This window comes from Chrysochloris asiatica, unplaced genomic scaffold (assembly GCF_000296735.1).
Source record: "Chrysochloris asiatica unplaced genomic scaffold, ChrAsi1.0 scaffold00058, whole genome shotgun sequence".
Taxonomy (NCBI): Eukaryota; Metazoa; Chordata; class Mammalia; order Afrosoricida; family Chrysochloridae; genus Chrysochloris; species Chrysochloris asiatica.
In genome coordinates this window covers 10,976,464-11,001,855 of record NW_006408576.1, presented here as the reverse complement: position 1 = coordinate 11,001,855, position 25,392 = coordinate 10,976,464, and the positions used below count along the sequence as shown (strand labels likewise).

At 38.1% G+C, this 25,392-nt stretch overlaps 1 pseudogene; it reads left to right on the top strand.

The window, feature by feature from the left end:
* Nucleotides 1–24,627, top strand: part of LOC102815341 — a 70,687-nt pseudogene extending 46,060 nt beyond the window's left edge.
* The last annotated feature ends 765 nt before the right edge of the window (nt 24,628–25,392 follow it).

The following is a 25,392-nucleotide window of genomic DNA, read 5'->3' as shown; positions in this document are numbered from 1 at the left end:
TTTCTAATTCCAAATCTTTGCATATTTTATTATAGTATTTGGGTTTATCTTCTCGAGTTGATCTTTGAAATTTTCTGTTCCGCTCTTGTGCCTCCTCATTTCTTCCATTTGCTTTTGCATCTCTACACTGGAGAGCAAGTTTCAGTATTTCTTCTGACATCCATTTTGACCTTCTCCTTCTTTCTTCTTAATGACTTTTTGCTTTCTTCATGTATGATGTTTTTGATGTCATTCCATACGTCTTCTGTTCTTCTGTATTTAGTGTTTAATGTATCAAATCTGTTCTTCAGATGATCTCTAAATTCAGGTGGGATATATTCAAGGTCATATTTTGCCTCCCATAGACTTTTCATTTTCTTTAGCTTCAGTTTGAATTTGCATATGAATAATTGATGGTCCGTTCCACAGTCTGCCCCTGGCCTTGTTTTGACTGATGATATGGAATTTTTCCATCATCTCATTCCACAGAGGTAGTCAATTTGATTTCTATGTATTCCATCTGGCAAGGTCCATGTGTATAGTCATCTCTTATGCTGTCTAAAGAAGGTATTTGAAATGAACAAATGTTGATTTTGCAGAATTCTATCATGCAATCTCCATTATCATTTCTATCATCAAGGCCATAGTTTCCAACTATTGATCCTTCCTCTGTGCTCCCAACCTTTGTATTCCAATCACCAATAATGATCAATACATCTTGATTGCATGTTTGATCAACTTCAGATTGAAGAAATTGGTTATATTCTTCTATTTCATCCTCACTGGCTTTAGAGGTTGGTGCATAAATTTGAATAACTGTGATATTAACTGGTCTTTCATTTAGGCACATGGATATTATCCTATCACAGACAGCGTTATACCTCATAACTGATCTGTATATGTTCTTTTTGACTATGAATGCAACACCATTCCTCTTCAATTTGTCATTCCTAGCATAGTAAACCATGTGGTTGTCAGATTCAAAATGGCCAATACTAGTCCATTTCAGCTCACTATTGCCTAAGATATCGATATTTATGCATTCCATTTCATTTTTGACAACTTCCAATTTTCCCAGATTCATACTTCATACATTCCATGTTCTGATTTTCAATGGATTTTTACAGCTGTTTCTCTTCATTTTGAGTTGTGCCCCATCAGCAAATGAAGGTCCCGTGGGCTTTACCCCCATAGGCTTTACTCCATTCGCATCATCACAGTCAACTCTACTTTGAGGAGGCAGCTTTTCCCTGTCGCATTTTGAGTGCCTTCCAACCCAAGGGGCTCATTTTCTGGCACTATGTCTAGCAGTATTCCTCTGCTATTCATAAGGCTTTCAGTGACTAAATGTTCGGAAGTAGTTTGTCACTCCTTCTTCCTAGTCTGTCTTCATCTGGAAGCTCATCTGAAACCTGTCTACCATGGGTGACCCTGCTGGTATATTCACTAAACACTACAATATTTTTATGCAATAGCACATGGCTTCTACATTTGTTTGCCAAGAACTCCCATCCTCAGGAGGTTTTTATTTTTCAACTTTTTATTGTTAATTTAGTGACAGTTTACAGGCAGATATGTTTTCCATTGAACAGTTCATACAAATTTTGCTTCATCTCATTGATTACAATCCCTACAATGTAACATTGCTTATCTTACTTCTTCCTTGTGTTTCTTATTTTCATTCTTCCTCCTTTCCTAACTCTGTGAATTCTGCCCTTGACCCTAGGAAGTATTTTCATAAATGCTTCTATGTCAAATTTGTTTACATGTAACTATAAAAGATTAGCATAGAACCTTTACAAAAATACTTCCTGGGAGGGCGGGGGTAGCAGTTGACAAACAAATTTAGAAGATGCATTATAAATTTGTAAAAATATGCAAACTAATTTTCTATCAATAAAAACATCAGTATAATGCTAGTTAATACAATATTTAAATAGACTAGTGATGCTTCACTTTTATTACAGGAATAGGTAGTTACATAAGACAAACCAATAGCTAGATAGATAGGTAGATGGATAGGTGGATGCATAGATATGAACCTTGACCCATGATGATCACACATATACATAACAAAATAGTATTTGATCCAGTATCATCTTCACAACTGCTGGTATATCCAAGTACCTAGTTGTGGCTGTATATCATCTATCCCAGGGACTGTCTCATCCTCATTGACCCTCTATGTCACAGAGCATGATGTCCTTCTCCAGCAATTGATCCCTCTGATAGCATGCCCAAAGCTCTGATAAAACTTGTCAAGGTCGGTGGTTCAAGCTCACCAGCTGCTTCTCAGGAACCCTATGCAGGGTTGCTATGGGTCGGGATCAACTCGACAGCACTTAACAACAACAACAACAAACATGTGTAATACTAGTGACATAACATTCAACATCATAGCAACTCACAAGTCACCAGAGTATGACAAACTGACAAACAAGTGATGGACAGATTTCATTAGAACACTTTAAAACAAAAGAGATAGAGATGAAAGAACTACCAACTGTAAATGTACTGGATCATTCTCCAGATCTTCCTCTACTCTTCTATATCCTGCTTTGTGTCCCAAGAGACTGATCTCACCAGGAATCCATTGGCCTCAAGCTTCAAGTTGAGCTCAGTAGATTCAAGGAACAGCAGAAAATGAAATTAGGTTAATTTACTTGCTCTCTCCCTGCTGGGCCACTATCTTGTTAGATAGCCTTCTCCTACATTACAATTTTCCCTGAGTTTCAGAAACCACTTTATCTTCTTCCCCTTTTAGGCCTAGATGTGGTGAAGGCTCTGTTTTAGTTATCAAATGCCGCTATAACAGAAATAACACAATTGGATGACTTTAACGACCAGATGGTTATTCTCTCACACTTTAAGGGGCTACAAGCCAAAATTCAGTGTGCTGTCTCTAAGGACAGGCATTCATTCTCTTTGTTGGCTCTGGGTTCCTTGTCTCCCTTTAGTATCTGTAGGCCCAGCATTCCTTGGATGTCTCTATATGTCTTGGGATCAATCTTTCCCTGAACCCAGTAGCTTTACAGTGCAGGAACCTCAGGTCCAAAGGATACACTTTACTAACAGCTCATCTTTCTTGGTGGCAGTAGGTCCCTCTAAACTCTGCTTACTTCTTTCTCCTTTTTAATCTCAAAAGATATTGCCTCTAGATGAAACCTAATCCTGTAAATTTCATCTGTAAATTAACATCACAGAAATGAGTGATTTGCCACACACAGAGTCATTACATCAGATCAGTGTTGATCATATCAGATAGCATCACGGGGTGGTTGCATCATGTTAGTTTTCATCATGAAAATGATAACTACAATTTAACTGCTAAACCACTGAGAATCCTCGTCAAGCCAAATTGACAAAAAACCTTAGCTATCACAGGTTCTTAATACTGCTAGACTGAGGTGCTTTATTATCCCTTGTTATTTTCCTTTAATTTGCCCATATCACTTGAAAATAGTCCCTGCATCAGATATTCCTCAGATACCCCATTTGAGTTTGCTGTTTCCTGTCAGTACTCTTGAGACATGCAATAAGCAAGTTGACTTTTAAAAACTCTGGCTGAAGAAGTTATATTACCCTAGTTTAATTCTATCTTTTCAACAACGTTCCCCAATTCCTGATTACCTTTTCTATTCTTGATGAACTTCATAACTCATTGGAATCCAAGGCTAAAAATAAAAAAGAACATTTCAAACTGCTTGGCATCAACCGCAGACTTTGCCAATTTTATGTTTCATATGTTGACAATAATTAAGAAAAAAGGATGAGGTTGTAGTTGTAGAGAGCTTGAGTTTAGGGGGTAAAAAATTCTTTAGTCTATGTCCAATTAATGCAGTGATTGAGTGTGGTGACAATACAGAATGAATCAACAATTTCATTGGCTAGGAGGACTGCTCTTCCCTATGGTTTATACTGCCAGGTAGCACCTCTAAAATATTTAGTCACCTTTGTTGAAGATGGTTATAGAGGGACAGAGGTTTTTCTGTATCTTCCACTAAAGAAAAAATGATTTGGTAGTATAGGCAGCTTACTCTTATTGGTACATTATCCTATTCAGAACCACCCAGGAAAGTAGAGATTTATGAATGACACTGATTCTATGACACAATTTTATTTAGCACATCTAAATGTGGAGAAAATAATAATATAACTTATTATAAATTTATAACAAATATGAAAATAGTCTAACCACTACATGGTGTGGTAACCTCATATGGATGCGAAAGCTGGACAGTGAATAAAGAAGATTGTAGAAGAATTGATGCCTTTGAATTATGGTGTTGGAGGAGAATACTAAAAGTGCCATGGACTGCTAAAAGAACCAATAGATCTGTTTTGGAAGAAGTGCAGCCAGAGTGCTCCTTGGAGGCCATGATGGCTAATCTTTGTCTCTCATACTTTGGACATATTGTCCGGAGGGAACAGTCGTTGGAGAAGGATGTCATGCTGGGTAAGGTGGAGGGTCAGAGAAAAAGAGGCAGACCCCCAACAAGATAGATCGACCAGGTGGCATCATTGATGGACTCAAGTGTAGCAGCGGTAGTGACGTTGGCCTAGGATCGGACATTGTTTCGTTCTGCTGTGCATGGTGTCTCAATGAGTTGGTTACAACTCGATGTCGCCTGACAACAACAACAACCACTACATGAGAAATCATTTTTATACTTTATAATTCATAGTTTTATATTTGCTATAAATTTATAATAAGTTATAATTTACCCAAAATTTAGAAATGCTAAATGAAAGTGCCACAGAATCAATGTCATGCATAAATCTCTCTAGCTACTACATACAGGAGCTCTGGTAACATAGTGGCTATGAGAAGGGCTGCGAACCTGGAGGTCAGCAGTTGGAAACTACCAGCTATTCCATGGGAGAAACATGAGGCTTTCTGCTCCTATAAAGATTTACAACCTTGAAAACCCTATTCAGGGTCGCTATGAACTGACTCCACAGCACACCACTACCATCACCAGTCACTATATAGAATAATAAAATGTTATAACAATTTTCATGTATGAATTTTGCCAAGTTTTAGAAATAATTGCTTATCTAATTATTTAGTTTCTGATATTTTCAGTAATAGGACACCTTCAATTTTAACTTACATTTGAATTCTTATCTCACTAAAAGTATTACACAATATTACAAATTATTCTGCTCCTAGGTTGTGGCATAGTGAATTACTTAATGTCCCTTCTAGCCATAGTCTTCCTCGAAAACACCCACCAAATGACTTCTTCCTGATATATCTGGATAAGAAGGTGGGAGGAGATGCTGATGGGTTCTATGATTCATTTGTAAATACTTAGGAATCTAATGAGGGGTTTGTTCAATATTATCATTCTGATAAGTTTAAAATGATCCATCTCAGAAGCAGAAGGGGGGATTTCATTACCATCAAAGAACAAGAGCCAGGAGTGGAGTACATTTTTTGAACCCAGATATCCCTGTACATCCAACCTCCTCAACCCAGAGGGAGAAAGCTGAGACACTAGAAGAAGTGGCAAAGGAACAGAAGTAGCAAATACAAGAACCATAGTGTGATACAGAGAAGTGAACTTCCATGGAACAAGTAAAGCTGAGTGACTTTGGGTAGAATTGCTTGCAAAGTGTGTGCCTCAAGGTATATAATTGTGGGATCTACTTCACTGAAGGAACTCTAGTAGTGTAGTGATTACGAGTTGGGCTGCTAACGTTAAGGTCAGCAGTTCGGAACTACCTGCGATTCCGTGGGAGAAAGATGAGACTTCCAGCTCCCGTAAAGATTTACAGCCTCAGAAACCTTGTATAGGGTTGCTATGAGTCGGAAGTGACACCACGGCACATAACCACCACCACCAGGGTTTACTGACCCAAGAAGCTACAGTGAAGTACTTTTGGGTTGAAGCTATGATGGATTGGTACATCCTGTGGGCATTTATCAGCATGACTAAAAGAGCTTTATAATATTATTTGGACAGAGAGAGGCCTGCCTACGGATATGGATAAGGAGAGGCCCTCCTTAATAGAATCAATTTTGATCCTGAACATTTTGACCCTGAGCTGTAGTCTTTTAACTTCCCTAATGAACCCCATACCCGTGTATCTAAGTTATGTGTGGCCATTGCAATGAATTATCAAACCTACCTGAGTAGAGAGTCCTGTGGGAGGAATGGTTGGTGCCACATTCTTTTGCATACGTATATACTCAAAAGAATTGAGCGCAGGGAAACAAATAGATACTTATACTTTGATATTCAAGGAGCTCTGGTACTGTAGTGGTTATAAACTGGGCTGCTAATCTCACAGTCAGCAGTTTGAAACTACCAGCTATTCTGTGGGGGAAAGATGAGGCTTTCTGCTCCCACAAAGGTTTACAGCCTCAGAAACCCTGTACAGGGTCGCTGTGAGTAGGAACTGACTCCATGCACATAACATTAAAAACAACTTTGATATTCTCTGAGGAATTATTTGCAATAGGCAAGAAGTGGAAACATCCTAAATATCCATCAATAGATGAATGGATAAACAAGTACATATATATGAATGGACTTCAAATTATTTGTTGAAAAATGAATTGGAAAGCAAAAATAAAAAATAAATAAAAACTTTATTTTCACCATAACCTGCATCAAAATTGAGACACTTAGAAAAGAAGATATCAGACATTTACTTCAAGGTCAATGGTTCAAGCTCACCAACTGCTCCTTGGAAACCCTATACAGGATCGTTATGGGTCGGAATCAACTCGATGGCACTTAACAACAACAACAAAGAACTGAGGGCCTGGGACTATAACCATGTTGATAGAATCTTTTTCACATTATTGAGTGAAGAAAAATGAATGACCTTTAAAGATTTTATGAAGTTTAACCAAAAACAAGTAGGAGCCAAATCAGTAATATAGAGTGGATGCCTAATGATTTTCCTTTGAAATTCTCTTATAAAATTGTCCTCATTTGATGAGAGTAATGAGTAACAGTATTGCTATGGTGGAGAACTCTGTAGTGAAGCTTTCCCAGGTGATTTTATGTTAAAATTTTCTCAATACACTCTTGTAATCTGTTTTGTTACGAGCATATGTTATCCTTTTTTTGACTTCCAATAAAGCAATTAAAAAGCAGTGAGCTTCTCAAAAAACTGTCTAAATGATCTTTGCTCTAGATCAGTCCAGTTTTGCTTTGACTGGACTACTTCTACCTCATGGTAACCATTTGTTTGATTGTGCTTTGTCTTCAAGATAATACTGGCAAAGGCATGATTCATCTCCTGTTACAATTCCTTCAAGAAATTCTTCAGTATTGTGAGCCTACTTGTTTGAAACCTTCATTGAAATTTCCGCTTTTATCTATAGTTGATGGGCATGCAACCATTTGGGCTTCCATTAAGTGGAACATTTACTCAATTTTAATTTTTCTGTCAGAATGATGTAAACTGAAACCAACTGAGATGTCTACAGTGCTAGGTATTGTTCCTGCTGTTCAACAATGTTGTTGTTGTTGCTAAGTGCCGTCGAGTCGATTCTGACCCATAGCGACCCTGTATAGGGTTTCCGAGGAGCAGCTGGTGAGCTTCAACCACTGACCTTGCAGTTCAAACAGCTTTGCAGCCTGGCACATTAACCCACAGTGCCACACCACTGTTCAATAATAGTCCTGTTAAATTAGACAGAAACCAAAAAGTCCCCAAACCAAACCCATAGCACTGCTGAATTGATCCTGACATAAAACAACCCTACAGGGCAGAGTGAACCTGCCCCATAGGGCTTCTTAGGCTATAAATCTTTAAAAGAGCTAAAAACCTCATCTTTCTAAATAGTAGCTGCTGGTGGGTTGGAGCCACTGTCTTTTGGTTATCAGCATAATACTTAACTCACTACACTACCAGGGCTCCAATGGCATAAGAACATTAATTTTCCCTCACAAATTGATGTGAATGGTCTGCTGCTGCTGCTGGAGTAATCTTCAGCACTGTCTCACCCCTTTGTAAAAAGTTACTCATTTGTAAATTGCTGATTTCTTTGAGCAATTTCCCCCATAATCCACTCATAAAACATCAGTGTTTTTGCCATTCTTCTACACAAACATCACTATAAATTTGATGTATGTTCTTGCTTAAATCTGAATAGAATCCATGTTGCTTTGGGGTTCTTTTCAAACTGAAACCTGTTCAGACATGCTGTAACAAATTAGTACCAGTTTACTTTTAAATACATGCGTATTTTTTTATACTACACAGCATCCATGACCATTTTCAAGGCCCCTCAAATAATGGAATATTATTCTGCTAGAGAGTGGAAGTCCTGACATATGCTGCAACATGGATTAACCTTGAAAGCATTCTGCTAAGGTACAGAGCCCTAGTGTGGCACTGCTGGTTAATGTGCCGGACTGCAAGGTTGGTTTGAGCCACAAGGTCAGTGGTTCAAGCTCACTCCTCAGAAACCCTATAAAGTGTTGCAATGAGTTAGAACTGACTCAACTACACTTAACAAAAACAACAGAGGTAAGTAAGATAATCATAAAAGGACCAAGATTTTATGATCCTATTTATATGAAATATCTAGAATAAACAAGTGTATAGAGAATACAGTTTATTAGTAGTTACCAGAGATAGATGGGAAGGCAAGTAAAAAACAAAACAAAACAAACAATGCTTATAGGACACTGACCTTCTACTAGAGTTACAAACAAGTTTGAAAATGGTTAATGGTTGAAAAACATGAACAAATTTAATATTACTGAACTGTACATTTATATGTTGTTGAAAGGGCAAATGTTTTATAACCACAATAAAGATATTAAAGCAAAAATAGTACACTTATTTTAGTATAATCATTAAAAAGGCATAATACATGTGGATGATTTTTAATCAGACATTATTGTTGTTAAGTGCTGTTGAGTTGGTTCTGACCCATAGTGACCCTGTATAGGAGCACCTGGTGAGCTTGAACCACCAACCTTGATATTCAAACCTTGCAGTTTAAGCTGACTTTACAGTCCAGTGCATTAACCCACAACACCACACCAGGACTCCAGTCGGATATTAGTGGTGGTGGTTATGTGCCGTGGAGTTGGTTCCAACTCATAGTGATCCTGTACAGGGTTTCCGAGGCTGTAAATCTTTACAGGAACAGAAAGCCTCATGTTTTTCACATGGAACAGCTGGTAGTTTCAAACTGCTAACCTTGTGGTTCAAAGCCCGATTCGTAACCACACTATCAGAGCTCAGATATTAGGTACTGCAATTAAAAATGGTAGAAATAGCCAAATCTATCAAATAAACCACAGATTTTCAAAGTTTGTAGAATTTATGACTATTCTTGAAAATCTTCTACTTAATTATTGTTGTTAGGTGCCATAGAATCAGTTTTGATCCACAGTGACCTAAGTAAAACAGAATGAAACACTACCTAGTCTTGTGCCATCCACACAATTGCTGCTATATTTGAACCCAATGTTGCTGCTTCTGTGCTAATTCATTTCATTGGGGGGGGGGGGGGGGGGGGGGTTCTCCCACTTTTTTATTGTCCCTCCACTTTCTAAGTATGATTGATGTCCCTCTCTAAGGATGGGTCCCTTCTGATAATATACCCAATGTATGAAAGACAAAGTATGGACATCTTGGCTTCTAAGGAGCATTCTGATTGAACTTCTTCTGAAACAGATTGATTTACTCTTCTGGCATTCTGTGGTACCTTTAATAGTCTTCTCCAACACCATTATTCAAATGCATCAATTCTTCTATGGCCTGCCTTATCTGTTGCCCAATTTTCATATTCATATAAGGCTATTGAAAATAGCATTGCTTGGATTAGGCACATCATAGTCCTCAAACTAACATCTTTAGTCTTGAACACTTTAAAGAGGTTTTGTGCAGCAGATTTGCCTAAGGCAATACCTTGTATGATTTCTTGACTGCTGCTTCCATGGATGTTGATGGTGGATCCAGTCAAATAGTTTTTGACAACTTTAATAGCTTTTCCATGTTATTTTTTGATCCAAAGGTGAGAATTTTTGTTTTCTTTACATATACTAAAGGCTGTGGTCTTTGATCTTTATCAGAAAGTATTTTAATAGACAGGAGGAAGGCTCAATACTATGAGACAAAGCAAAGCTAGGGCCAACTGTGAAACAGACCTTCAAGTATTCATAATTAAGCTCAGGCTGAAGCTGAAGAAAATTAAAGCAAGTCTACGAAAGCCAAAACGTGACCTTGAATATACCCCATGTGAATTTAGATCCCATCTCAAGGACAGATTTCATTAATTAGACACTAATGATCGAAGAGCACAAGATTTGTCAGATGACATCAAGAGCATCATACAAGAAAAAAGCAAAAGATAGGAAAGAAAGAAAAGACAAAAATGGGTGTCAGAAGAAACTCTGAATCTTGTTCTTCAGTATATAGAAACAAAAGTAAATGGAAGAATGAGATAGTAAAAAAGCTGAACAGAAATTTTCAAAGAGTAGCTTGAGAAGAATATGTCAACTATAATGAAATGTGCACCTTTTAATTCTTCCAGGGCAATAAGGGCTGTATCTGGAGTAATAAAACCAAAAAGGATGAATATGGTAAGCAACTTTTGAGCTGAAAGAACTGAAGAAAAAAATTGAAGCCTTGACTTGCAATATTGAAGATATTAAAGCAAAAATAGTGCACTTTTTTTAGTATAAGCATTAAAACTACATTAGTGTAGTGGTTATAGGTCGGGCTGCTAACCTCAAGGTCAGCAGTTCAAGACTATCAGCCGTTTCGCAGGAGAAAACTGAGGGTTTTCTGCTACCATAAAGATTTACAGCCTTGGAAATGCTATTCAGGGTCACTATGAGTCAGCACACGGAGGTAGCTCTTCCTCAATTCTATTTTGAGTGACTTCCAACCTGAGGGCTAATATTCTAGCACAGTATCAGACAATATTCCACGGCTATTCAAAAGTTTTTAGTGATTTATTTTTCAGAAGTGGATCACTTTTTACTTCTTCTTAGTCTACCTTAGTCAAGAAGCTCCTTTGAGAACTGCCCACCATGGGTGATCCTGTTGTTGTTGTTGTTGTTGTTGTTGTTAAGTGCCGTCGAGTCGGTTCCGACCCACAGCGACCCTGTACAGGGTTTCCGAGGGGGTAAATCTTTATGGGAGTAGAAAGCCTCATCTTTCTCCCGCGGAGCGGCTGGTAGTTTCGAACCGCTGACCTTAAGGTTCGTAGCCCGATTCGTAACCGCTACGCTACCAGATCCTGTAGTATTTGAAAAAATGGTGGAATACCCTCTAGGATTACAGCTAAGTGCAAACCACCACAGTACAGCAAACTGACAGAAAAGCTATGGCAATATAATGTTAGTGGTTGAATTAAATACTCTGTAAATGGTTTGGTTTGGCCAAGTGGCAGCATCGATGGACTCAAGTGTGGCAACAGTAGTGAGGTTGGGCCAGGATCAGGCAGTGTTTCGTTCTGCTGTGCATAGGGTCTCTATGGGTTAGTGCCGACTCAATGGCACCTAACAACAAACAACAACACAAAGGGTTTGATTGTAATAAAGGGAGTCCCTGGGTAGAGCAAACTATTAGGGACTTGATTGTTAACTAAAAGGTCAGTTTGAGTCTAACCAGAGGCATCTCAGGAAAAATACCTGCTGATCTGCTTCCAATAGATCACAGCCAATGAAGATCCTATAAAACACAGTTCTAGTACATTGAAACATGAGTTGGAACTGACTCAAAGGCAACTAGTTATTTGTGTATGCATGTATGTATTGCTTTAGCTATAACAATAATATGAAACATCCCAAACAAAAATGGCTCCCATAGTCAATCCCACCTCTTGCTGATCCCATGTGTGTCAGAGTAAAAATATGCTCCATAGGATTTTCAATAACTAATTTTTCATAAATAGATCACCAAATCTTTCTTCTTGGATACCTCTTGGTGAACTTGACCCTCTAGTCTTTTAGTTTGCAGCTGAGGACATTAACTCTCTGTACCACCCATGGACTACACGTTAATATCAGACCTCGTTAATTTATAAAATTAGAAATCTCTCTTCTACCTAAATATAGCTTATAATATCTGATAAACAGAAAATAACTTTTAGAAAAACACTCAACTAAAAATGTCTTGACCATCTATTCTCTTCCCTGCATAAATATTAACAAAATTATAGATGAAAATTAAGTTACAATTGGGTGTAAACATGTCAATAGTATAACTGTCAAAGTATGTATACCTGTTCGGTTAACACAACTTGGTGAATAATTTGACTCTTAGGGACCTTGTTAAGTATGGAATTGGCTGTATTCACAAAATAATAGCTCTTATACTGAAGGTACACAGTCTTGAACGGTTGCCTATTAATAATTTTCAACACATCAAATGAGATCTTTTTGAGATATCAACACTTTTTGAGCTCTTTTAACCCTTCCCTTTGTTTCCAGGTACTATTTCAGAGCGTGATTGTTTTCTTTTTTATTATTTCTCTGGTTAAGAATTTACAGGCCTCTCTAACACATTAAACCACTACTTTACAGAAAATAATATGACTCTTAGGGGTTAACATACCATAGGAAAAATGCTTAAGTACTCAGATTTCAAACTTTTTTAATGACTAAAAAGATTAAAGAGGAAAAATGAAGTCACGTACAAGAATAAAGAACACTCCAGGAAAGCTCAGACTTCCCCTGTAGGGAAAACTAAACATTTGAAATAGGATCCATTGTAGTCTTTGCATTTTTATAATACTCAGTTTGGAATCACATGTGGTGAGTGTCACTTTCCTGAAAGTAAAAGTTAGAAAACAGGAAAATCTTGTTTAACCAGAAATGTAGCTAATTGGGAAATCCAAATAAGCTATTAGATGAATGTTCCTTATTTTAGAATAAGGAAGTAAGTCACACACAAAATAGGAAATGTATACATTACGGCTTGGCTTGGTAGAGTGGGAGCCCATTTCTCAACCTCAACCTATTCAGTCTACATTCTGATACTGAACTTTAAAATAATGGCCTTAAGATTGTTCAAACTCCTGGTTCTGCCCAGTTTGTTGTTGTTGCTGTGTGCTGTTGAGTCGATTCCAACTCATAGCAACCCTGTATAGGATTTCCGAGGCTGTAAATCTTTACCCGCGGGAGCTGAAAGCCTCATCTTTCTCCTGCGGAACAGCTGGTAGTTTCGAACTGCTGACCCTGAGGTTCACAGCCTGATTTGTAACCACTACGCTACCAGAGCTCCTTGATATTTAGCTGTAATTACATTATTTGATACAACTTATAAAAGGAGAAACATATTTCTTATAGCAAAATTTTTCCAGCATCAAAGCACTTATTTTTGGTGAATTCTCAATTAACTGAAAAATTGATTTTCATAGATTCCTTCTTTTTTTCCTCAGCCACCTTTATTTTAACTCTGGATGCACTGAAAATCAGAAAAAAATGAGGACCAAAATTATGTCCACAGTGATTAAGAATTATTGTTTTCCTTTCTTTATATTAAAAGCTGATGTTTAACGGTTGAATGTGAAACTGATGATGTGCCCTGTAAACTTTCACTCAATCCACAATAAAAACCTTAAAAAAAAAAAAGCTGATGTTTGATACATGGATTAAAGAGAAAATATTTGTATATCCTGATACTGTTAATTCAAATCTCAGATGGATATACGAAGGAAAATCTGTGAACCTCAGTTTCCTTACTTATAATAATATTATTGGCTGTATCTATTTTAGAGCATCAAGGTTCAAAATTAAAATGGTATAAAGAAGCTTTGCTGTTGTTAAGTGCTTTTGAGTCTGTTCTGACACATAGTGACCTTGTATAGGATTTCCAAGGAGTGGCTGGTGGTTTTGAATTACCTATCTTGTGGTGAGCAGTTCTGTGCTTATCCTACAGTGTCACACCAGGACTCCAATAGAAGTTATTGATTAATACAAACCCAGAGATGCTATGAGTGATTATTATTATAAGCAAAGAGGACACTCTTAAATAGCAGCGCCTTTTGTAATAAAATGTGAACCTATAATCTATATTTATGTGACAAAGGTCATGCCTAAATCCATTTCCTTTGTAACATGAATAGAGATTATAAATCTGCATTTTTTAATCTAAGAAAATTGAAATTCATCAAAAATAAAATGGAGACTTCCTGCAAGATGGTAGACATGAAACACAGACCCTTTACAACAAAGATACAGAAGACCAAATGAAACAGATGCAGGTAATAGTTTTGGACTCCTGAGGGTCCACTAGAGGAAGGGATAGAGAAGTAGATTGAATGCTAGGAATTGCTAGATTGAATACTAGGAGAAGAAGTTGAACATGCGTGGCAAAAAAGGAGACAATCGGATGAACTGTGTCAGTAAGCCAGACACAGCAGGGCCATCTTGCACTCTTCCAATGGCTTCAGAAGCAGACAGCAACTAGGAAGTGTAGATGCACACAGTTAAGTCATAGTGAAAAAGGTGGGATTCTTTTTTGTTCACCAGAGTCAATGAGTGACCAAATACATGGCCAGCCTTCCTCAAGCACAACTCTTGTTCTGTGGGAGATCTGAGCTGTGCAGCTGTAAGTCAAGCAGTTGTGAATGACATCATTATTAGGTGCTAACAACACCATTTCTGACACCTGGGTTCAGGTCAGCCCTGGTACAGACCTATAGAGTCATACCCAGCCATCCCTGGACTAACTGGAAATCTCATGACCGGTCATCCCACCCAGACTGTCCCCTGGGCTTCAAAGACCCTGATTCCAGCTGCCTTAGGGTTTGTACAAACCACTTCGGGATTTTGTTCCCAGAACATTGACTGTAGCAAGGACTATGAAACTCTACATCAGGCCAAGAATATTACCATTTCATCCCTCTCTCATCCACCAAAAGATCTTTTTGGTTTACAGGATCCCCCCAGAGATTTCTCCTATCTGGTCTTTTCCTTTTATTGTATTTGTTTACATTTTCTCTGTCTTCTCTTTCTCTCCCCTTGTTTATTATTCTTTCTACCTCTGCTTTTGTTTTTTTTGTTTTTTCTTTTTTAATTCTGTTTTTTTCTCCTTTCTTTCTTTTTTGTTTTTGATCTATTATTTTTTCTTTACTATTATCTGGGCTCTTTCTCATTTCTCTTCTTCCCACCCCTAGTTGTGCTTAGTGCTTTTCTTTCACTTTATTTTTCTCCTTTGTAGTTGTATTTTCCTTTCCTCTATTCTTTTTTAAATTGTTGTATTCATTTTTCTTAAAGATTTCTTTTTATTGTTGTTTTCTTTTTTCTCCCTTATACTTTCCTTACTCACTGTCATTAGCTTGCTATTTGTTTTCTTTTGCTTGTGTGTGTGTGTGTGTGTGTGTGTGTGTGTGTGCTTTCTCTTCTTTTCCTACCTGACAGGAAACAGCAACAGTGCCCATACAGCCCAGTCACAACCATACAATCTGCTGGCCAAGAAACTGGAGAACAGTCAATACCACCTGATGGGCTCCTAGTACACTGTAGACTCAACACCAGACTACAAAACACAAGGCCAGCAGTTCAAACCTGTCAACTGCTCCTTGGAAACCCTATGATGGATTGCTCTGAGTAAGAACTGACTTTCTGGCACTTAAAAACAACCATGTACTACCTGAACAATGACAGACATCAGCCAACAACAAACCAACCCACACAATATTGAACAGCCCAAATTTCAAATGAAGAATTATGCACAGGCTTCCATTCTATAGCCACACCCACTACCAGGCAGTTGGAGAGGACCTAAGTACACACCAACATTCAGTGATTAGTTAAGTACAAAATAAAAAGACACCTCTGTGTCTCAGACAACAGATAATTTCCATTCACATGAAGAAACAAGACAGAGTGGTGTAAGCAAGTAACCAAGATGCTAAGCCAGAAAATATTTCTGAGCAGAAAAAATGCATTGGAACTACCTGAAAAGGAATTCAAAAGAAAGATACTTATATACTTTCAATGGTTGTGAGAAAGATCAAGGAAAGCAAGACATTAAAAAAAAAAAAAAATTTATGGAAAATTTCAGGAAAACACTAAAGGAATAAATGGGCAAAACGAGAAAGAATGGAGACAATATGAAACATACACATGGAAATCCAGAATGTTAGTAATAAGATTTCAGAAACAGATAACACATTGGATAGGACAAAGTAGTAGACTTGGATAAACAGGAGCCCAAATTAGTGAGCTTAAATATAAATCTCTAAATACTAATATAGTAGAAGAACAATCAGGGATAAAAAAAGAAGGACAAAATCCAAAAGAGGTCTAAGATTTTTGTTGGACACCATGAGGAAGAATAACTAATGGGTGATCAGAATTCCAGAACAAGTAGAAACAAAGAAAAGCACAGAAAAAAATTGTAGAAGAGTTGTTGGAAGAAAACTTCACTAACATCATGAAAGATGAGAAGATAAGCATCCAGGCAGCTGAACAAGATTTAAAAATAAAAGATAAAAAAAAAAACAGCCCAGGAAAAATGAAAAGTTATCTACAAATGAACACCAACAAGACTAAACTCTGATTTCTCAGCAGAAACTATATTGGCAAGAAGACAATGAAAAGACATACACAAAACCCTGAAAAAAAGTAATTACCAAGTAAAGCTCATATAACCAGCAAAACTGTCTGTTAAATATGTTGGCAAAATTAGGACATTTCCAGATGAACAGAAATTTAAAATTTTGTAGTAATCAGACCAATTTTACAATAAGTTCTAAAGAGAATGCTTTGGAATGAGAACTAACAATAGCAGAAGCAACCTGAGATGAATATTCATGAAAACACTACACGGAACTGAAGCCAAATGAAGTATCCACAATAAAACAAGTCTACACATTTGAAAGTAGAGAGAAAAGTGTAGGTACAAAACTTCCAAATGACAAGAAAGTCAAGAAGATTTCAAGAGAACAGACTGTATCAAACAGAAGAACTTAATAAATTACAGGGTAACCGCAAAGAAATGAATACACCTTCATATCAAGACATAAAAGGGAACCCATGAAGATTTTGAAGCATTAAAACAGCATCAAAGAAGGAACTGACAAGAAAATGCACAAAATTAACTGAGCACAGAAAACTATGTGAACCAAAAAACAAAAACAAAAAACCAACAGCACCACACACCAAAAAACCCACAAAGCAAATTGACACCAGTCAATCCATACCTATTATTAATTACAATGGATTAAATGCACTAGTCAAGAGACAGACAGTAGCAAAACGGATAAGAAAACAGGATCATCATCCAATATGCTTGCTATAAGAGACACACCTGAGGAAACCGAGACAAAAATATACTAAAAATCAAAGGATGGAAAAAATATACTAATTTAATGGCAATTAAAAACAGACAGTAGTAGCAATATTAATCTTTGATAAAACAGACTTTAAGGCAAAAGCCAGCACGAGACAAAGAAAGGCATTATCTCATGATTAAAGGGTCAGAACAACAAGAGCAGATAACTGCAATAAAAATCTATGCTTCCAATAAAAATGCCTCAAAATACATAAAACAAACTCTAATAGAACTGAAGAAAGAAATAGACAAGTCTGTGATGTCAGTTCCAACAACTCAAAGTGAAGGCTGTAAATCTTTATCTCTCTCCTGCAGAGCACATTGTAGATTCAAACTTCTGACCTTGTGGTTACTAGTCCAACTCATAACCCACTACATTACCAGAACTCTTACAATAATAGTAAGAGATTTTAATACACCCATTTTGATGAAGGACAGAACAACTAGAAAGAAACTCAACAAAAACACAGAACGAAACAATGCAATTAACCAACTTGACCTCACAGACTTATACAAAACACTAAAGCCAACAATAGCACTATATACATTCTTTTCCAGTATGCATGGGACATTCTCCAGAATAGACCATATGTTAGACCATAAAGAAATCATCAATAAATTTTAAAACATCTTAGTGCTACAAGGCACCTTACCTTCTCAGACAACAAGGCTGTAAAATTAGAAATCAATGAAAGAAAAATCAAGGACACAAAATCAAATGCATGGAAACTGAATAACAAACTGCTTACAAATGAAATAAACTTGAATCAAGTAAGCATGAAAATACAACATATCAAAAATTTCAGACAGAGCAAAAGCATTGCTCAGAGAGCAATTTGTAGCGATAAATGCACACTTCCAAAAAGAAGAATCAATATAAACACCTTAACCCAACAGCTCCAACAATTAGAAAAGGAGTAGCAAAGTAATCCCACTGCCACCAGAAGAAAGGAGTAATAAAGATTAGAACAGAAATAAATGAGACAGAAAAACAATAGAATCAACAATACAAGAGTTGCCTCATTGATAAAATGGGCAAACCACAGGCAAATTTAACAAAAGAAAAGAAAGAGAAGATTCAAATAACATGAATTTTAAAAAATGATATGGTTGGCATCACAACAGAATGAAAAGAAATTAAAAAGGATAATAAAAGAATACTATAAAGAACTTGAGTCCTGGTGTGGTGCTATGGGTTAATGCGCTAGACTGCAAGTCAGTTTGAACCACAAATTCAGTTCATGCTGCCTCTCAGAAAACCCTATACAAGGTGGCTATGAGTTGGAACTGACTCCACAGCACTTAACAACAACAACATAAAGAATTGTACAACAAAAAGTTGAAAATCTAGAAGAAATGACTAAATTTCTGGAAACAGATGACCTATATAACCTAACACAGACCTACGTTGAAACCTTGAACACGCCTATAATAAAAGAAGAAAATGACCAGGTCCTAAAACAAACACCAAGCAAAAGGTGGCTATGAGTCAGAATCTGCTTGACACCTCATAGCAACAAAAGTATGAAAAAGCCAGGAAAACACATTTCTATCTTTTTCTGTCAAAGAGCTGTAACTTTTGCGTCCTGGTGTGGCACTGTGGGATAATGCACTGGATTGCAAAGTCATTTGAACCACAAGGTTGGTGGTTCAAGCTCACCAGCCGCTCCTTGGAAACCCTACACAGGGTCGGTATTGGTCGGAACTGACTCGATGGCACACAACAACAGGGGGCAGTCAAGGAGCTCTGGTACCGTAGCGGTTGCTAGTCAGGTTGCTAACCTCAAAGTCAGCAGTTTAAACTATCAGCCGTTCCATGGGAAAAAGATGAGGCTTTCTAATCCAGTAAAGATTTACAGCCTTGGAAACACTACGCATGGTCACTATGAGTCGGAACAGACTCCACAGCACACCACTGCCACCTCCATAGGGAGCAGTCATGGAGATCCTATGACACATAGGATGAACTGCTATCTCAAAGTCAACAGTTTCAACTCATCAGTCACTCCAGGGAGGAAAGATAACCTTTCTGCTCCCATAAATATTTATAGCCTCAAAAACCCTATATAGGACCACTGTAAGTCTAAATGTGTGGTACCATGGGTTAATGTGCTAAACTGAAAAGTCAGTTTGATCCGCATAGTTGGAGGTTCAAGCTCTGCAGTTGCTCCTCAGAAACCCCATACAGGGTCGCTGTGGGTTGGAACCGAATCAACGGTACTTACCAAAAACAATAACAACATGGATCTAAATGGACTCTATGGCAGAGAGTTTGGCTTGGTTAGGATAGTAGACAATGTTTCCTCAGTGGTAGAATGCTCACCACCTTCCATGCAGAAGACCTAGCTTCTATCTCTGGCCAATGCACCTCAGACACAGCCACCACCCATTTGTCAATGGGGACCTGTGTATTGCTATGATGTTGAACAGGTTTTAGCAAGACTACCAGAGTAGAAAGAAAAGCATGACTGTTTATTTCCAAACAGCCAATGAAAATTCTATGGATCACGATAATAAGATTCAATAGTGGCTAACAATAACATTGTTGTTGTTAAGTCTGTCCAGTTGGTTCTGACCTATAGTGACCCTGTATAGGGTTCTGGTGAGCTTGAACCACCAACCACCACAGCTTTGCAGTCTGGCGCATTAACCCACATTGCCATAGCAGGACTCCAACAATAGCAACATAGGAGAGATAATAATATTGACAGCACACAGATTAAATAAAATAATGTTGGTATACATAAAATAACAACATTAAATAATATCTCTTCAATGTGTTTTTTAGGTGTTTTTATAAAGGCAATGTTATAATGAAAAGAGTCAGAATTGAGTCTGTAAATCAAGATTTGAGTATTGGCTTCACGAAACTTCTGTCTGTGATAATCACTTTTTGAACTTCTGTATCCTCCTTTTGAAAACAGCATAATTCATGTTCTGCCTCTTTCAGAGATGACTAAATAAAAACATGTATAAAATTAAGTTCGATTAAGTAAAAGCATCTATATAAAGGAGGTTCAGGTGGGACATTCCCACTTGAAAAGACATGTAGACCAGCCTGGAGTGGCTAGAGGAACTGAAGACACTTCTTGAAAGAAAGACCAGCAGGAAAAGCACAAAAATAAAAATGGCAGTCTGTTTGGCTACTACAAGATCAAACAAGCTGTTTTTCAGGAGCCATCAACGCAAGCAATCAAGTCCCTTCAAGACGAATTCCCCTCCAAGACTGAAACTCAAAGGGAACATAGAAGCAGGCATCTAAGCTTGCTGGCAACTGTGTTGGTCTATAAGTGAGTGGAAGAGGGGGAACAGCTGCAATGAATATATGGACTGAGTTTGACCATGTAATTGTTATCATGATTAATTGCAACTGTTACAACTATAAAGGTAGAAGTTTTGAAACAAAAAGGGGGGAGTAGTAAAACTTATAGTCCAGGAACAGAGGATCCTAGGACCATCAAGAGAGAAGAGCATGGAATTCTATCCAGAGAAGCAGTGACACCAGAGATGGAGGCAGAGGTGATGACATGGAGAGATAGAACAGCTCAGGACTCTAGACTCATGGAAAGAGAAAGGCTGTGTGCTAGTGGCCAGGAGGCTGGCTTTCAGAATGTGCCCTTTGGTTGTTTAAATTATTATATATTCATGTGTGTTTTTGTGTACATTTAAAAAACAAAAAAACAGAAGGAATAGAAGCAAATACTGTTAACTTATGATTCATGGAGAGGATTGTAATCATTGCAATGAAACAAAATACGACAGGTTGAATGCAAAACCAATGTTCTCTTATATAAACTATCACTCAATTCACAATAAAAGCTTTTTAAAACAAAAGTTTTGCAAACTTTGAAGTGACACTCAGATTCCAGTTGATGCTACTTTATCAGCAGTTTTGCAATATTCAAAAACAAACATGAAAGAGAAGGGTACCCACTCCCTCATTGTGAAGACCCTAATAGTAAAAGCAAATAATTAAAAGAAATTGTAATTAGAACACTGAGCAGCTGATCATTAAATCAATAAATGCTAAATAAAACATGGTTGGTAGTTTGAGTTGTGGTGCTAATCAAAGCCAAGACTAGTTTGATTATATTTAACCTAAAGTTAGTGAGGCAATGCTAGTGGAAAGCATTTCTGATCTGGGAAGATGACAAAACGGGCTGGGTGAGATGAAGACAGCAGTCCTTGTGTAAGAAGTGTCAGTTTTGACCACCCTCCCCTTGAGTGGGCCATACCTTGGGATCTAACATGGACACTAACTTGCCTGGAAGGAAAAGGATGTGGGATATAGAACCTGATAAGCACTGTTCCTTTCTATCTCTCAAAAATCCCTATCCATTTTACTTTCATGAGGGTCTGTGATGGATTATAAAACAGCACAGTCTAATAACTTTAGTCAGTTCTTACACATCTTGAGCATCAGGGGACTCTCTGGATCTCTCTCCAGAAAAATTGAAAAACAGGGATATGGTATTACTGCCCAATTCCACAGTGTACACTCACCACAGAAGCACATCCACTAGTCAGGACCACAGCTTAGAATGCCTGAGTGAGAGCAGACATTGAAATGGAGGATCCCCTTTTGACAAATCATTTCATCTGTCTGAATTTCATTTACTGGTTTTGTAAAATGTTAAGCATCAGACCTTACTTTACTAAATGCTTATGAAATTTCCCAAGTCCTTATTACCTTTAAAACTGACAGTTTGGAAAGTTGATTGTATATTTATTGTGGTTGAATAGAACGAGCAAAGTATAGATCATTTAAATTTAATAATGATAATATGAATATTATAGTCAGTACTACATGTAAAAAAATACTTCACAATTATCTTAATATGTGAATATTGCTTCAGAAAACAATTGCTTCCATAAGATGCAATAAACTATAAAAAACAGTTTGCCTTGAAATTGATTCCAACACATTGTGACCCCGCATGCTTCAGAGCAGTATTGCACTCTGGATAGAGTTAACCTGCTAACTTCTAGTTAGTAGTTTAACTGCGCTATCCAGGAACTCCTAATAGACTAAAGAACAAAACACAGCAAACCCACTTGCCATCAAGCCAATTCCAACTCATAGTGACCCTGTTTAGGGTTTCTGAAACTAAACTTTCATGGGAGAAGACAGTCTCGCCTTTCTCCCATAGAGTAGCTAATAGGTTTGAAGCACCCCCCTTGCTGTTAAAAGCCTTAACACGTAACCAGCAATGTCAACAAAGCTCCATAGTAAATTATAAGGGAAGATAATTAAGATACCTCTTTGATAAGTGTCGTCGAGTGTGATTCCGGCTCCTAGTGACTCTGTATAAGGTTTCCAAAGGCAATAAATCTTTGCTGAAGGAGAAAACCTTAACTTTCTCCCACGGAGACCTGGTAGATTTGAGCCGCCAACCTCATTGTTTGGAGTCCAGTGCTTATTTTATAGAGCCATTGTATTCCCTGTTACTTCTTTTTAAATTCATGCTGCTTCCTGGGATCCACGCATCACCATAAAGTGGAAGTGACAGTCTACTTCGGCCATCAAAATCTCTGATCAATACATCTACTCCGTGGATATGTGTTTTTGTAAAGTGTCTTCAGTCAACAGCGGACTAACCATATAATCCACCCCACTCTTCTTTTCCTCGTTCAGCAGCTCAGTCAGGAGGAAATGCGTTGGTGGCAACAAGGACAACTAATACCATTCCTCCCACTTCATATTTTCAAAAGAAAAACTGTTAAAATGGTCCAACCCACTTTTTCTCAAAGTACATACAGGTGCAAGGTATGTATCCATTTCTTCCTCATGTAGTGCCATGGATAAAATTGGGTGGAGCCCCAGGTTTCTCTTGAATGCTGTCTATGTTGTTGTTGTTAAGTGCCATCAAGTTGATTCCGACCCACAGCGACCCTGTGTAGGGTTTCCGAGGAGCCACTGGTGAACTTGAGTCACAGACCTTGAGGTTCAGACCAACTTTGCGGTCCAGCGCGTTAACCCACAGCACCATACCAGGACTCCTACTGACACTTTAAAAAAGTCTTTCTCTCACTTCAAGCAAATCACTCTTCTAATTTTTACTACAGGTGTAACTTTCACACTCTAAACAACTTTTATACTGATGGGAGTAAGTACTAAAAGAGTTTCAAAAATGGCTACGTAACCTTATAGATGGTGGTGGCCTGCGAGGATCATTTCGTGGTGGGCGGAGCCGGGGAGGATTAAAGGGGGAGTACGAACTTCCGGTTTGTTTCTGTAATTAATTACACGTGTACCGAGCTGTAGAGAAATGACTAACACCTGCCACTATTTCAGGAGCGCGTCCACAGCATTCTGGGAGGATACATGTCACAAGCGCATAGTGCCGCGAGTTCCTTAATTAAAACCTTGCACAGCCCGCGGAGACGGTAGGACCCCCGGAGGCTAGGCAGCGGCACTCAACCTGAGGCTGGAGGAGATCACCTCTCACAAGAGGTGCCCGGAGCAGTGATTTTTTAGACTGAGGGTTATCAAAAATAAGAGCAGAGGAAAAAGTATAGTGTAAAAACAAATGTGTAGACACAAAAGTGTAGGTAGAGAAGTTTGTGCAGGAAATTACAAGTGCATTCGGTCGAGTGAACGCTGCTCGCCACAGTGACAGTGCCCCAAAACTAAATCCGTTGCCTTTGAGTCCATTCCAACTCATAATAACCCTTTAAGACAGAGTAGAACTTCCCTGCCAAGCTTCCAAGGCAGTAATCTTTATGAGGTCGTGGTGTGGTGCTATAGGATAAGTACTGGACTACTAACAGCAAGGTCGGAAGTTCTAACCCACCAGCTGCTCCTTGGAAAAGTCTTTCCAGTGGTCCTTTGAGTCGGAACAAACTCTATGGCACTTAATGCTTATTGAAGGAGGCTCCCACATTTACCTCCTGCAGACCTTTTGGTTAACAGTCCTGCGCTTTAACCATGTCATTACCAGGGCTCCTTCAGACTATGCACCACTCCCCCAGACCTGCAAGGAGTCCTAATAGTGCTGTAGGATAAGCACTGAGCTGCTAACCACAGAGTCTGAGGTTCGAACCCATCTATGGCTCCACCAGATAAAGACGAAGCTTTCTAAAAGCTCCTGTAAAGAGTTACAGCTTCAGAAACCCTTTGTTGTTGATCTGACAAAATCTAGTTTGCTGGAGAAGGGACAGTGAGGTGCAGAGAGATGGAAGGATCTTGGATTTGATTGATGATGCTTGGTGAGAAGACAAGCTGCCCTATGAGGATGTTGCAATACCTCTGAATGAACGTCCTGAACTTGAACAGGGCAACGGTGGCGCCAGGAGTCTATTAAACAACAAAAAATGAAGTGGACGGACTTAGCCTTACAGTACCTCCATAAGAACGTTCCCCCCATTGGAAACTGACACCCAGCACCTTTCCAATGGATCTGTTTATCATACAAAAAATAAAAAATTTTAAAAAAAATTAAGTTTTATAATGCAAACCGTTTAGTGATAAATCAATACTCAAAAATGTGTACCTGCTTAATTTTGGGCAGTAACAAGTAAAATGTGAAAATATTCACCAGAATGAGAAACTGATTGTGATTTCTTGAAGAATGTGGAGTATTTGGCTCTTTGAGGAGACAAATCCTTATTGGCCAGCTTGTTTGAACATGATTGCTAAACATTTGCCTTTCACCCTAACTTGGTTTTCCTGTCAGAGTTTAACATTTTCTAATTGCTTGTGTATATGCTATGATACAAGGTGACTGAAGATTAGAGTAAGAATGACAGACATAAAAATTATTAACTTCTCATGTACCCCTACTTTGAGAAGCATGCTGAGTGGATGGGGTGGATGTGTACTCAGCCTATAGATTTATGGATATATAGGTATCCCATTCACTTACTACTGTGATCCCTAAGATTCCCCATGTTCTTTCAAATTTATTGGTAAATTTACTAATTAAAAACTTACCTAAAATATATATATGGATCATCACTTCAGTTCTGAGCCCTTAATAAGGAGGAGAAAGGTATCCACATTAATTCCATTCAGATGGCCCCTGATTCAAATCTGAAGAGTCAGCCCTGACCAGCCATGGACTAGGCCCACTAGGAGAAGAAGCTGAACAGACATGTGCGGAGTGGGGAGAGAAAGGCGCAGCATGGCCATCTTGAGTTTTG